The sequence below is a fragment of the Ailuropoda melanoleuca genome, chromosome 6 (genome assembly GCF_002007445.2).
Source record: "Ailuropoda melanoleuca isolate Jingjing chromosome 6, ASM200744v2, whole genome shotgun sequence".
In the NCBI taxonomy this organism is placed as follows: Eukaryota; Metazoa; Chordata; class Mammalia; order Carnivora; family Ursidae; genus Ailuropoda; species Ailuropoda melanoleuca.
Genome location: NC_048223.1, coordinates 92,305,095 through 92,318,678, shown reverse-complemented (window position 1 = coordinate 92,318,678; position 13,584 = coordinate 92,305,095). Strand labels below are relative to the sequence as shown.

At 44.8% G+C, this 13,584-nt stretch overlaps 1 protein-coding gene across 2 annotated transcripts in view; it reads right to left on the bottom strand.

Annotated features, from left to right (window-relative positions):
- The window catches only part of RASGEF1A (RasGEF domain family member 1A), a 160,818-nt gene that overhangs the window by 137,369 nt on the left and 9,865 nt on the right, over nucleotides 1–13,584 (bottom strand). The window contains exons 2-3 of one of the 2 annotated variants that reach the window (XM_019797565.2): nucleotides 13,138–13,295; nucleotides 5,554–5,595 (exon numbers count right to left, since the gene is read on the bottom strand). The gene's annotated coding sequence lies outside the window, so the exon portion shown is untranslated. The remainder of the gene's footprint in view (nucleotides 1–5,553; nucleotides 5,596–13,137; nucleotides 13,296–13,584) is intronic. The other variant, XM_034662898.1, reaches the window with a different exon arrangement.

The window sequence follows — 13,584 nt, the reverse complement described above, 5'->3', positions numbered from 1 at the left end:
AAAAGAAAGAAAGAAAGAAAGAAAGAAAGAAAGAAAGAAAGAAACTCTACTTTCCACCTAAGTCTTATTCTATTATTTTTCAATTGAGATGCCTTAGGAGTTAGAAAATATTGACATTCCAAATTCTTTTTCCTTTTTATATGAAACTTGCCACTTATTTAATAATTCTTTAGCAATTGTGCATATCAATCTGTATTTGGCCTGACAGATTGTCATTTTATTTTTATTTGCTCAAATTATTGGGCTTATATCATAAATTAGCTTGTTAATAAGGACTTGGCTTCTTTCCTACATATGCTTCCTGACAATGGGAGAATCTTCCACATGTCCTACTTGCCCACCATGTAGATGGAATGAAATACTGAAGTCCCCTCCACCCGCACCAATGCAGCCCATGTGACTGTCCTGACACCATCCTGGTTTCTTATCCTTGAGTCTTGGAGGGGCTGGCCATGTGAGCATATGACCATGTGCACCACCTGAGTTAATAGGATTGAAATCACAGCCTGTCAGGCACAGGGCTAAGTGCTTAACTTGCCATGTCCCATCACTGTATCCCTAATTCATCCTGGAAAAGCAAGAAATGCTCATCAAAGGTAATATATTGCTAAGGATGTTAACATTTAACCAGGGTTTAACTATAAATGCCTTCACTTTCTCTGGGCTCAGTTCCTGGAAACAATCACAGGGATCATGTATCGGTCCCCCAATTTTCAATCAGAAAATATCCTGGAGTTGATGCCAGAGAAGATAAATCAGAATTTCCTTTGGCTGCTGTTGGATTTTGGCTTTATTTCTTGTGAAATACATACACTTGATTTTTCCTCCTCTGGGATGGGCATGCAATTATACAATTACCAATCTTTCTAATATAAAATCTAAAAGATAGCTAATGGCCCACAACATGAAATGTCACTTAGTGAATACTTCTCTGATTCTGATTTGCACTTCTTTGGTCAAGGTAAAGGTGTGTGTGCTTGTGTGTGGGTGTATGTGGAGAGAGAAAGAGAGAGCAACCAACACACACACAATTTTTACACTGATACAAAAGGTATTAAAACACAGTAAAAACAGAAAAGCTGGCCTTTGAAGCTGTGGTATTCCCAAGCCTTTCTGTCTTTCACGCTACCCCTGGGATGCTGGAGGTGGAAACAAAGACTTTCCTACTGTTGGAACTACCATTGTCTGGGTATGACCTACCTCCTTCCTTAAAGACAGCCTGGGCATAAGAAGACACCCCGATTAAGGAGGAGCTTCATGATGCTCTAGGACAAAACACATAGTTGTTTTAGGTAGTAGATGTTCTCAGTAGACAATCACATTGCCTGCAGATTATGTCAGTGTTATTCCCCCCCTTTATATCTTTCCCCTCATTTATTCCTATCTGTCTAGACAGCCACCTACCTACCTACCTATCCTCTCCCCTCTCCCTCCCGTTCTTATCCTAGAGTTTTGCCAGGCTCTAGAACTATGTTTAACTATGGAGTTATTTTTTCTAAGATTTTTAAAATTTATTTATTTATTTTATATTTAAGAGAGAGCAGGAGCATGAGGGAGAAGCAGAGGGAGAGGGAGAAACAGACTCTCAGCTGAGCGGGGAGCCCCTTGCAGGTCCGATCCCAGAACTCTGGGATCATGACCTAAGCTGAAGGCAAACGCTTAACCAGCTGAGCCACCCAGGCGCCCTAACATGGTATTACAATGTGGACATCCGATCTTGTGCTTGGCTTTAAAGGGAATGCTTCTAAAGTCTTAAATTAAGTAGATGTTATAGCTTTGGGTTTATAACTTTAACAAGATTAAGGAAGTTCCCTTTTAGATCTGGTTTACTAAGACGTTTTGTCTACTTTTCTTTCATGTGTCCACTGCACAGATCAAATTTTGGGGAGTATTTCCCTGGTGCTTTAAAAGCAATGCACTCTGGGGGCACTGGGTGGCTCAGTCAGTTAAGCCTCTGACTCTTAATTTCAGTTCAGATCATGATCTCAGGGTTGTGAGATCAAGCCCTGCATCTGGCTCTGTGCTGAATGTGGAGCCTGCTTAAGATTCTCTCTCTCCTCGCCGTCTGCCCCTCCGAACCCCATTTGTGCGTGCACTCTCTCTCTCAAAAAAATACATAAATAAATAATTTTCTAAAATTTAAAAAGCAATGCACTCTGTTTTCTTCTGATGGTTGTCCTTAAGATCCATAACTTATATTTATTTATATTTGTTTCTTAAACAGCATCCATTTCTTTCTTGCCACAAGAAGAACTTTGGCAAACCACATCTCCCACCCCCATCTGTCCTGTGCCTCGCTGGGGAGGTTTTATATATATTTGTGACAGATGGGCTCACAGCGTCTTCTATTACCCTGGGTATTATTATGTAAAGATAATCTGCTTCTTGAGAACAGCAAAAGAGAATCTCAGGATTTGGGTTTTCACTTAATAATTCAAGATGCTGAACATTTTTTCATGGCAGCTAAAAGTACACTTTTGGTTTTGTGAATTATCTGCTGATGCCCCTTAAAGCTTTCTTTATATTCCATTCCAGTTTTTATTATGTGATACTTGCTGACTATAGAAAATTAATAAAAGCAAAAAAGTCAAGCAGTAGAAAAAAAGTTGGCAATCACCTAAAATCTACCTGTGCTGAGCTTGGTCATGTTAGACATTCAACTTTGTGGCCTTCCTGGTTTTCTCTCAGATGTACATCACACAGACCGAAATGGAGATTTCCCCTGGATGTCCACACAGCAACTCCAGGAGAGCGGCTTTATCAGGAAGGATTAATTCTACCCCCAAACAAATCCCAAAGAGCTATAGTGTAAACATGGATAGCACTCTGTTCATCCACAGGGATGCAGGCTCCTAGTTCTCTGCACTGCCATTCTAGGGCAGGATGGCCCAAAATTGCTGCTAGGGCTCCAGCCATGATATACACATTCTGGGTAGCAAAGAAAAAGAAGGGGAGAAGGGTGCACACCTTCCGTAATGAAAACATTGCTCAGAAACCATACACAGTTTTTTCCCTACAGATTGCCTGAAACATAGCCTCAGGGACTACACAGGGAATCCAGATGCTAGGGAGGCTGGAAAAGATACCCTTTGAAATGGGTACATGGCTGCCCCGCTCCCAATCAGTGTGCTTTAACTCAGGAAGAAATGCGGCAGAGATTTCGTCTCAGTTCTTCAGAGGATAAAAGTGAACCCTAAAAAAATAACACTTGCCAGAAGTCCACTGAAGTGTAAATAATGATGTTGCGTATTGGGGTATATATCAATCTTTTGGGGATGGATACTAATATTTTTGCCTCTAGACTTCTGCTTCTTCAATTATAAAATATGAGAGCTATTTCTACTTGTCTTATTCTTGAGACTGAGGCAGCCACTCAAACTTCTTTCAGATACTAATGTCCGAAAATATTCTTTCAATAAACCCCCATGCTGTGAAACTGGGAAGGAGACATTCAGAGTAGAGGGACAGGTTTCACCGAAATCTTGATTTCGTTCTCAGCTTTAGCTCAGGGATGACACGATCCCTCCCAAACCAGTGCAGACATAGCTACTCCAACCGTCTCTACTCCATCCGCCTGTGCTGGATGTAGCTTCAGGGGTTTTCCATTTTTATTTCACTTAAAAATACTGGGAATATAAAAATTCACTTATGATTGCTTCAGATTATTTTAAATTATTAATGGTTTTAACAGATACTGGAAAAGAGAAGAAACAACTAATTTAATTCCTCCACAAGATTGTATCTGAGGTGATTATTTTTCTGTAGACTTCTCTTTAGTGTGTGCATAATAAATAGAAGACCAAGAATAGAAAGAAACTCATCTGATACACCCATTATTTCTTTTTCCTTTTCTTCTTCATTCCTTTCTTGTCTTCCTCCTTTTTTTCCTTCATTCTCTTCCCCCACCTCCTTCCTTCCCTCCTTCTTTTCTTTCCATAAGATGAAACTGAGAAGGGAGAACACTACCTCGACAGAGTGTGTGGGGCATGTTGGTTTTAAAAAGCAAGGCCAAGGGGCGCCTGGGTGGCACAGCGGTTAAGCGTCTGCCTTCGGCTCAGGGCGTGATCCCGGCGTTATGGGATCGAGCCCCACATCAGGCTCTTCTGCTATGAGCCTGCTTCTTCCTCTCCCACTCCCCCTGCTTGTGTTCCCTCTCTCTGGCTGTCTCTATCTCTGTCGAATAAATAAAAAATAAAATCTTTAAAAAAAAATTTAAAAAAATAAAAAGCAAGGCCAAGATATTTTGAGACTTGAAGTCTGGCTTAGTGTGGGCCTTTCAACTCCAGGGCTTAGAACTGCATATGATAGTTTAGGATTGGTGGACACAGCAAGGCAAAGGTTTAGAGAGTTTTAATGTCTAACTTGTTGTTTCCTACTTCCTGTTGAGGAGTTGATGGGTCTTTCCAGATGTTGTTAGAACGAACAATGAAGTTATTTATGAGAGTTTCCTAGGAGAGTAAGGTTGTGCTAAAGAAGGCAGCTCAGTAGTGATGTCCTGTTAGTATAGACACTGAGCTGTGGGTGCAGCATCCCTGGATGGTCCATCGTACCTGGGACCATCCCTGCACATCTCCATCTGGTTCGAGTGCCACCTGGGGGTAGCCCGTTCGGTGTTCATACAGTTTTAAATGAAAACAGATCAGCATCACTGATTTTTCCTTCAGCCTCAAATTCTAGTACAACTGAGCATGGCACTATTACTGATCCTTCTTTATCTAAAATGACATTTTGTTTATCGTGGACTTCTTGGCATTAGTTTTGATTTTTTAAAAAGATTACATTAAGGGGCATCTGGGTGGCTCAGTTGGTTAAGCATCAGCTTTTGGTTCAGGTCATGATCTCAGGGTCCTGGGATCAAACCTCACATCAGGCTTTCCGCTCAGCAGTGAGTCTGCTTCTCCCTCACCCTCTCCCTCTGTGGGCTCTCTCACTCTCACTCTCTCTCAAATAAATAAAATCTTTAAAAAAATATATTACAATAAAATACTATCTTGGTTAAAGGTTGGGTTGTTTTAGGGTTTCTTTCGGTCACACATCTGCCTTTATTGTGAGCAGCAGGTGGGACACTTCCGGCAATAGTGAAAAAAAAATTAATTTACAAAAGTAGAGGTTCAGTGAAGCTGCCTGGTTGGAACCCTTGGGAGCTCATATGTAGATGTCAACCCAGAGCAGCAGGAAGAAGACTCCAAAGCCCGTGAAGAGCAAGGATACCAAGGAGCTGAGGAGCTCTTTGTGGGTATCCCAAGTGTACTTCATAAATGTGGAGGTAACTTCATAAATGAAGAACCAGGTGGTAGAGAACATGCCAAGGGCCAACAGCACCACAGTCAGATGGGGGAAGACAGCCAGGTTCACAAGCTCCATTTGGCCAGGCATGGGGTAATCCACTGCTCCACCACCAGAACAACACATTGGCCGGATTACAGGGTTTTTTGACAGCTCCTTAAATGTGCCTAAGCTGAGTATCATGCCTGCTTCACCGTACTCCCAGTCCCTGTTCACAAACCTCTTAATTGAGGAGATCTAGAGCCTCAATGGCTTGATCTAACTTACCTGCTCGTCCATAGCACATGGGATCTCCCATTTCTGGGCCTCCTATAAAGCATAAAGTGAAGAGGCATGAGGAAAGAAGAAAGCAATCTAGAATTCCACTTGAGTGGTTAGGGTTTCTATTTTAAGTCAAGGCCCAGTTTTTTCCTACTTGAATTAAGTTACCTAATCTCTTTTTCCCTAGAGGAGAAACTGATGGGCCAGAATGGACACTGCACAACATCAGGGGCAATCCTAAAAGAAAGCAACAAGTTTCTGGGGCACCTGGGTGGCTCACTTGGTTGAGTGTCCGACTCTTAGTTTCAGCTCAAGTCATGTTCTCAGGGTCATGAGATGGAGCTCCACATTGGGCTCCACACTCAGTGGGGAATCTGCTTGAGATTTTCTCCCTCTCTCTCTGCCCCTCCCCTCCCTCATTAATAAATCTTTAAAAAAAAAAGATAGAAAGAAAGAAAGAAAGAAAGAAAGAAAGAAAGAAAGAAAGCAAGCAAGCAACAAGTTCCCATCCAGTTCGTGCGTAGGAACAGGTAGGCTCTTGTGTCACAAATCCAATTATCAGTCATTGGGAACAACTCAATGGTCTGTTTTTCACCAAAATACCCCTCTGGGATAACCAAATAGCACTGTAACATTTTGAAGCCACTCGCCAAGACAAATTAGGTGTCAGCCATGGATATTTGTAACATACAAAAGCAAAGAAAAATGTCTTCTAGGACTTGTGCAAGGGAGACAGCCTCCGAATAGGCACTACCTGCTCCCTGGCCCTCCACTGTCAAGGTTCCAGCTCAGTGAAAGGCCACATGCAAAGATTTTAGCCCCCACCGAAGTCCCCAGTATTGGTAAGGTACATGATAGGGAGTTTCTGATTCTGGCTGCCTGGCCTGTTGCTGTGTCTAAAAAGTCACCTAATAGTAAAATCCAGTTGCCCAGGAAACCAGCTGACTCACTACAAGAGATTGGAACCAAGGGAAACTGGGTGAGTCCCAAAGTAAAATGTGCACAAGCCTAACAGGCAACATGGTTATATGCTTTAGCCACTTTGGGGGTCAGCCTCAGGCTACTCTGGACTATCCCAGATCCACAGTACAAGCAGACTTGGACCCTCTCTGGGAACCCTACACCCACCCATAACAGTGTACTTCATGGACTCCTGAAGCTCAATGACCCTTGATGGGGGGTCATTAAGCCATTTTTGCAGGACCCTGAACGGGACCCAGAAGAGTACAAGGTCCTGAACTGCCTCCCACATTCTCATTCAGCTCAGGCCACAAGGTTCCCTGCAAGTCCCCTCCCTGACCCTTTGGTGTCTGGGAACAGGAATGAAAAAGGATCCAGAGAGGGGCGCCTGGGTGGCGCAGTCGTTAAGCATCTGCCTTCGGCTCAGGGCATGATCCCGGTGCTCTGGGATTGAGCCCCATATCAGGCTCCTCTGCTGGGAGCCTGCTTCTTCCTCTCCCACTCCCCCTGCTTGTGTTCCCTCTCTCGCTGGCTGTCTCTATCTCTGTCAAATAAATAAATAAAATCTTTAAAAAAAAAAAAGAAAAGAAAAAGAAAAAGGATCCAGAGAGTCAACCTTAGGCCTTTCTGAGATAGATGGTTCTCCTTAGATAAATGGTTCATAACTTCTCATGGCTCCTAGAACCTTTGAGAACTCAACAAATGTTATTGGCCATCTCCTCAGAAAATGCATGTTGTCATCCATGCACAATTCTAAATACATCATCTCCACACACAACATTGAATGTGATTCAGGCATTCTTGGACTCCATGGGCTTCAAATTAGGAATGTTTCTCAAGGTAGACCTGCTTCTGAGGACTGCTAGGGACCCCTGAGATCCCAACAGAGGCAGAGCATAAGGAGGGAGTCATCAGCATTCTCCAGGCTTCCCGGCTCAGACACAGCAGACATGGGCCCAGCAGCTTGTGAGAAGACATTAGTTATTCAGTTAACCAGGGAGCTGATGACCAGGTCATCCATTGGAGAGATAGTCAAGAACCTGCAGTAGGAATTAACTCACTGCCAGAGTCAGCCAGATAACCCAGTCCCAGCCAATCAAGACAACTGTTTACCCAGGGGGTCTTCTGCAGGTTGATCTCAGAAATTCTGAGCCTGTCTTTTTAGACAACAGCCAAACTGAATGCCAGGCAGCTTTGTGGTCAGTTGTGGGTTAGACCAACAGTGCACAGGGCAGGCTTTGTTCTGAGGCAAAGATGTCCTACCACTGTGTCTACACAAAAGTACCCTGGAAGGACGACAGAGAAATCAGCCTTGGCCAGGCCTCCCAAGGGCATCTTGACAACATGAAAGCAAGAGTGCTTGCCTCCAGGAGCAGGCTGAAGAGGGACCAGGAAAGGGGCAGGTGGCTCTGGGCTCAACGAGTCAGGAGTGGCCTCTAGATGCAATGTGTTGGGCTTTCCTTGCAGCCCCACTGGCCCTGAGGTCACTGTTCCCACCTCCCCACCCTTAAGGCAAGTGCTCTGACAAGAACACAGGAAAAGCAGAGAGAGCCTAAGAAAACTGAAAAGAGAATTCATGGAAACAATCAGAGCCTGCACAGTTTCAAGTGTTGCAGCATCTGGGGTGGGGTGACTGCGCAGGGCACCCCCCTCCGCAGGGCAAATGCTGATTATAAAGCCCATCATCCACGGAGCAGCGCCTGAGCTCACAACCCCGTCTGTGATCAAACAGTTGATGGAGAAAGTGACTCTGGGGGAGAAGTGACTCTACTGGGCCTCCTTGCCCATCGCTGGTGAGACTGAGACAGAGGGGAGTGAGGCTGAGGCAGTGTACCACAGGCGAGCACAAGCGAGTCCTGGGAGTCAAAAGACAGGCCCTCTCAGCCAAAGATTGTGTGATCTTGAGCAAGTGACCCCATGTCTCCGGGCTGTCTCCCACTTCAAAAATTGGTGGTTGTAAGTTCTGACTGAGGTGAAGCACCAGGAGCTCTCCAGAGCAACTCTCCTGACACTGTCCTTGCCATGAAGGAGGAGGTGTGATAACTTCAGTGACCCTCAGGGACCCCACCTCCCTCACAGCACAGTCCTGAGGGACAAAAGTGCTTTTGTCAAGGGTCCAGCAGGAACATGGTCACGAACTCCAAATTCTTCACATCCCAGTTCCTTTTGACAGGATGAATGGTGCCCAACCCACAGTGCACAGCAGACCCTCGGGGGGAGCTTCTTTAAAATAACATAAAACAAAAGCATTCTTTTTATTATTCTTAATTTTGAAATTTTTTTTCACATGAAGCCACAGATACACAAGCAGGGAGATCCTTAAGATATCGTTGGCACAGAATCATAAAACTTTCACTTCACAATAAATTCTAGAAATTGGGAGGGAAAAACATTCTTGAAAAGAATTACATTTACACTAAACTTTTGGATCCCTAAGTGAAATGGAGGCCAGGGGGAGGCCCCACTTTAAGCCCAAATTCTACTCCATGAAAAAGAGTCGCCTTGTGACCCCACCCCCAGGACTTGCTAGAAATGATTTTACACTTCTTGTCTTTGAAACACTTCAGTTTCAGATGCACTGCTATGACAACTTTCAGAGTTTTCACTTCTGTTTTGTTCTTGACCAGAGTTTGCCCTGTAGCCACTAGCAGAGGTGGGAAGGGCAGCGGCTCTCTGGTACCAAAGATGCTCGCCTACGTTCCAGATAGGTCCACAGCTTTGTCATTTTCCCTACAGTTCTTGACTTCTGTCCTTGTAAGTTTTTACTTGTTTCAATGGCTTTTGCTTGTTGCTTTGCATTTCTGCACTTTCTCGTACCTTCCCTTTCTCTCTTCCTTTCTGAATATCTAAGGCCTTCACTGCTGTCCACTCTGGTCCTGTGAGCCTCTGCAGGCTGGCATGCCCCTGTGGAGCACCAGCAAGAGTGTCCTTGTGCCTTCTGCACCCAGCTTGACTCCTTTGAGGTCTCTTGGTGGTGGTTCCTGGGCAAGGCAGAGTCCTGCTCTCAGGCACATTCAGAAACAAGAGAACCAGTTCTAGATATTGCTGATAGTTGTGAAGGACTTTCCTAATTCCAGCGAGGTGGGCCAAAAGAGCCCTCTTGACTCAGATGTTATTTTTCTGGAAGGATTTTATGAATATATCTTCTGGGAGCTGGCTTTTGGATTCCAGCCTTGTGGGTTTTTCAAAAGGTAATTCTGCCGCTTTAGCCTTCTATTCACAATCTGGCCATATTCTCAGCACTTGTTACATTTCTATGCAGATATTTTTAAACTTTGGCTCAGTTCATTGTTGATTCACTGAGCGTCTCCAAGAATAAAGTGGTAATAAGCACTGGCTTCCAGAACACATCAAGAAACTGGCCCAGGCCATGGATCCTTGGGCGGCATAGCCCTTAAGTCATCCGGTCCTCCTTAACAGATGTTATTTCATTAAAAGCCCTGACCTTGCCACAGCTTGAAGGCTTGGAGTCAGAGGTGTTGAGTTCTTGGGGCCACTTGGGTCTTCTAGTATATCCAGCCCTCTTCGTGTGCTTTCATTCCAAGACTTGTTTTTCCACTTTCTGGTCTTCTCTGATGCAGAGTAAACCTCCTCACTTCACTCACTCCAGTCTTTCATTCCGAGGGTCCTCCAATGATCTCTCTTTTATCTGGTGTTTATTCTGCTCCGTCTGTCCTATGATGGGCTCCTTATCTGATACTTGTTCGGCCTCCCTCACACACTGAGCTAGAAGTGGGGAAGCCCCTCAATCATGAAGCTTCCCAATTCCTCACTGAGCCCCAAGGACCAAATGGTCTGGGAAGATTAAGGGAGAGAAGAAACCTAGCAGGAGAACAGCTGCTCAGAAACACTATATGAGGGGCGCCTGGGTGGCTCAGTCGTGAAGCGTCTGCCTTCGGCTCAGGGTATGATCTCAGGGTCCTGGGATCAAGCCCTGCATCGGGCTCCCTGCTCCACTGGGACCCTTCTTCTTCCTCTCCCACTCCCCCTGCTTGTGTTCCCTCTCTCACTGGCTGTCTCTCTCTCTGTGTCAAATAAATAAATAAAAATCAAAAGAAGAAAGAAGAGAGAAAGAAAGAAAGAAGAAAGAAAGAAAAGAAAAGAGAAAAGAAAAGAAAAGAAAAGAAAAGAAAAGAAAAGAAAGAAAGAAAAGAAAAGAAAAGAAAAGAAAAGAAAAGAAAAGAAAAGAAAAGAAAAGAAAAGAAAAAAAGAAAAGACAGTCTATATGGGGGGGGGGGGAGCTAGCATTCCTCCTGGTCTATCTCTGGTGCCACCCATGATGCTGCGTCCAGAGCACATGACCGGATGTTTCTATGGTAATGGTATACAACTAAACTGTTGTCTCTGCATTATTTTCAGGTCCCCACATCCCCATCTTTAATTCAATGCTCAGATGTCCAGAGGCAACGAGCCAGAACACAAAGAAATGGGAGACTCGACTGGAGGGTCAGGGTCCTGGGGAAAGGGTGGCCAGGGTACTTTTAACAGGAGAAAAAGGGCCTTGAAGTCAGGGACTATGAAACTAGGGACCAAGGCTGTAACACCTGGGAGGGACCAGGGATTTGGGGTTTAGATTAGGAAAGAAGGGAAAGGTCCAGAGGAGGGAGCCTAGAAGGTTCCAGAGCCCCAGAAAGCAGAGATCTAGGACCAGCTAGTAGGGAGTCATGGGGCAAGGGGAGAGAACAGCTTGTCCTGATGAAGGCCTCCTTCACCGCAGAGCAGTCCTATACTGGGCCTCCCAGCCGCTGCAGACATGTGAGCAGATTCCTTAGTATTCCTGCAAGGGAATCTGTCCAGAGGACTCCAACACCGGGTGGGAGTGAAGAAAGAGGCTCTTTGTAAATGTTTCAAATCATCATTATAGATCACATAGTTTGAAGAGCCAAGTATCTCTCTAAGGCTGTATGACAGAAAACAGTGACTCCCTTCTCCTTTCCCCACTGCCCACTCCCAAAGGATGTCCTTGCTCAGTTGGACTTTTCCATCCCTGAGCTCTGCCAGGTCGCATTTCACTTCCTCTGAGGTCCCGCCACCTTCCCCTCAGCTCTTGTATCACAACACGTGTCCCCTGTTTGCAGAAGTGACACCTTTATCAGCTTGTGTCATGTGATACAAGACGTTTGGTCAAGCTTTCCAGGCACCTTGAGGCAAGAGTCTTCTCCCTCGTCCATTTGTGTTCCCTTTACTTCTCTTTTTGGGAAGTATCTTCAAAGTGATCCTTTGCTGGTTCTTTTTCCTTAACTCATCTTGAGGGTGAGCTTTCCCGAACCATATTTGCATGGGACATTTATGCCAAGGAGACTCAAGAGTTGTGTCCTAGGCTTGCACAGATTTTTTGCGGTTCAAGTTTTTGTGTGTAATTGTGTTTCTCACCTTAAAAGAATAAATGTGATATTTTGCACGTGAGAGGTTATAAAGTAAGATATAAAGAGCACTAATAAATACGGGCCAGTGTGTTCATAAGTAAAGACTCAGCCTACGAAATAGAACACACCATTACCTCACACATCCTCTGTGTCCCAGGGCCTGAGTTTACATCTCACGGGTGCAAACTGTTGGCCTTGCATATGGACATAACCCCTGACCCACCCTCAAGTCCACTTTAATCTCCAGTTGTAATGGTTTCCTTGATTAATTTTCTTTCTAGTTTTACTACATTTGTGTTGTATTCTTCATATGCCCTAGAACATTCTCTATCTGTGGCCTTGTGCCTGGGTCTTCCTCTCAAGTACTTAGGATTCAGCCCCAACCAAGAGGCCAGTCTCTTCAGACAATCCTTTTAGATGTTGTTTTCCTTATAATCAGACACTAAACTCGAAAAAACCAAGACAGTCAGCGTGGTTTTACACCCAACCCATTTTGGTGTTTCCCAGACAGCCACCAGCCCCCAAGGCTTGCTCCCTCAACTTTATCCCCGACATGGCAATCACATGCAAGAGACCCTCGAAATAACAGGCACAGTGCTATCCTTTACATTTCATTAACTCCATATTTTTTAGTAGTACAACATTAAAGAGTTGACCTGCTGACTTATTTTATCCAGCCCACAGGATAGGAAAAGCTATAAAGTCTTAAAGTGAAGTCCAGTCATTCAGAGATTAATTTTGTATGGGCAAATGTACAACGCATTAATAAAATACTATATTAATAAAAAACAAATATAATTTTTTTTTTAATTAGAGTTTGTATGCTTCACAGGATGACTTGAAAAGCCTGGCTATGTCAATGTGTTCGTGCCCCCTGGGAACATCCTTGCGACGTTCTGTATCAAATCCCACAAAAGGTTACTTTTTTTCACTCTGATTTGCTGGTTACTGTTATAATTTAAACACTCAGTCTTATCTTCAGCAGATGGTTTCTGTTTTCCAGCCATGCTTGCCAGAAGACCCATTATAAGCTAAAAGACAGAAATTTCATGTCCAACAAAGGACTGTCTCAAAGCCAGAGTGGAGGGGACTGGTTGGATACTAAGCAAAGGATGCCACAAAAAAAGACTCATGGGTACAGGATTCTTAGCATCAGCTACCGTTACCTGTACAACTGTCCCAGGGAACTGAGTAAGGATTCCTAGGACTCTTAGTTTGGAACAGAAACCAGCAAATCACCGTAGCACTGGGGCTGGGCACTGACCTGTGTTTCAAGAATCCACGGAGACTGGCGTGCTGTTGCCTTGTGCATTGGTACTGCCCTCCCTCAGCGTCCGGGGGGAACACGGTCACACATCCTCAGTCAACGGGCCTTCACTCTGACTCACAAACTCCATGAATAGATAGTGGCAGGCCTGGGCTCTGGTGAAGAAGAGAATGAAGACTCAGTGGTAGCCCAGCATCCTGCTCTCCAGCCCCCAGGCCCCAGCCCCCAGGTGAGATGACAGATGACTGGGCTCATGCCTGGCGAGACATCTGCAGCTCGCACTTCTCCCGGATCATCCTCTGCTTCAGCCCTGCTCCAGAGAAGTCTTGTTACTAAGGCGTAATCTTACACGTTGCAGCAGTCCCTGATGTGGCCAGCCAGGACAATCCACCTGCTCCCAGCTCTCAGGCTGCATCTTTTCCCAGAGCAAGGCAGTGAGGCAGA